This window comes from Gymnoscopelus microlampas (genome assembly GCF_963454915.1).
Source record: "Gymnoscopelus microlampas genome assembly, chromosome: 21".
Taxonomy (NCBI): domain Eukaryota; kingdom Metazoa; phylum Chordata; class Actinopteri; order Myctophiformes; family Myctophidae; genus Gymnoscopelus; species Gymnoscopelus microlampas.
The window spans coordinates 46,460,776-46,462,904 of record NC_139958.1 but is presented as its reverse complement, the minus strand read 5'-3'; positions in this window follow the sequence as shown (position 1 = coordinate 46,462,904).

Genomic DNA, 2,129 nt, shown 5'->3' with positions numbered 1-2,129 from the left:
ATTTTCGTTATTTCTGAACATGTTTGAAATTGTTTGAAGTTTATTTTACACTTTAGGGATGCTAGGTTGAAAGTGGTTACTGTGGGAACCCATGGTGGTGCCTCTGGAAGCATGCAGGGTGTGCACAGTGGTGGGAAAAGTACTTATTATTTTACTTACGTAAAAGTATCAATGCTGCAACGTAAAAAAATACTCTGTTGCAAGTTAAAGTCCAGAATTCAAAATTGACTTGAGTAAAAGTACAAAAGTATTGGTATCAAAATGTACTTAAAGTACTAAAAGTAAAGGTACTTACATTTCACAAGTTTTCAAATGTATACAAATCTTTTGAAAATAGCTTGTAAATCGATTTTCAAATGGCCGAAATGTACACTATGTAGGGCTGAAGTGGTTAATGTATGTTTTGTAATAATAATCAAAATCTACAAAGTAACTAGTAACTAAAGCTGTCACATATATGTAGTGGAGTAAAGTACAATACTTGCCTCTGAGATGTAGTGGAGTAGAAGTAAAAGTAAAAGTATTGAAAATGGGAAATACTCCAGTAAAGTACTAGAAAATGTACTTAGTTACTTTACACCACTGGCTGTGCATCATGTGACTTTGAACACCCTCTGCTGTGGCTGCTCTGCTGGAAGTTTGTTTTTTTCTGTTATATTGCATCACAGTGCATGCATGCTTGTGCTATGACATGCAAATGTGTGAGCTGCATATGTGTATTTGCCTGTACAGTACGTAAGAATCATGCATGCATATAATGTCCCTCGCATGCTTCTGCACTTTTATTGAAAGCATATAGACTGTTTATTTCCTATCAGTTTGCATGGTGGTATATTTGTGTCACAGTTGCGTGCACGGTGACGTCCTTGTGGTTAATCAGAGGGACCGATGCGAGGAAACTTCTATGAACAAGCCCCCCTGCTACGATGCCACTCTTTATCTAGAAACTCTGTAGGTCAGGTACAGCTGTTTGCTCCAGTGTTGCCAGATTTTTCAAGAGAAACAAGCAACCTTGTTGTTTTAGAGCTGTTGCTTCTCACACATTTTCAAGTATAGGCCCCCCCAAATGAATATGTATTTGGCCGTGGACCCCCATCTGAAGTACAAGAATTGTGTTGTAAAATGTTTCAAAAATGTTCCAGATTATTCAATGTTTTTACAAAAAAAAGCCAATTTACAAGCCCACAACACATTGTGACGTGTTGTGAGCTTGTAGATAGGCTATTTTAAAAAACAATTAAAGAATAAAATAGAAAATATAAGAAGAAAAAAATAAATAAAATAATAATAATAATAATAATAAAATAATAATAGGTTAATTCAAAAATAAAATAATTTATATATATATATAACTCAGGCTTTAGTGTCCGAGTCTTGAAATTTGATTTGAAATGTTAACTCAATTAGTGGGTTGAAAGTGACAACCACTGGCCTAGAGTTTACGATCCCCATCACTGACAGGAGAGTGTATATTCTAGTTGTGAGAAGGTGATTGGAGGGCGGCTAGTTCTACATCTATCTACCGTGCCCACCATCTCTGCCCAAGTGCCTTTGCGCAAGGCATAGACCCCTAAACTGCAGTTGACCCTGTGCTCTGATATCTCGGATGAAATGTGTTAATTGTGTGTGTGTGTGTGTGTGTGTGTGTGTGTGTGTGTGTGTGTGTGTGTGTGTGTGTGTGTGTGTGTGTGTGTGTGTGTGTGTGTGTGTGTGTGTGTGTGTGCGCGTGCGTGCGTGCTCATATGCATGCACAGTTTTTGTGCTATTATATTTGCTGCATGAAAACATTACTGCTGGGGTTTTATGGTGTATATTTTCTTCACATACAAACATACAAAACTGTATGTGAATATAAACAGTTGCATTATCATGAATGCATATGCATTCATGATAATGCAACTGATAATGCAACCGTTATCCCTCAAATGTTTATGTACCTTTTATTAGAAGCATTAGATTTAAGTATCTCCATTCTGCAGCCTTTCAGTGTCACTGTGTGCATGCATGACAGCGTTGTGGTTGTCAGAGGGATGTTTGGGAGGAAATGTGTGTCTGGTTTCTACAAAAGTCCCCCCTGCCTTCCTCGTACCAAACCTACACGTTATAGGCCACAATTAGGCCAACGGTTA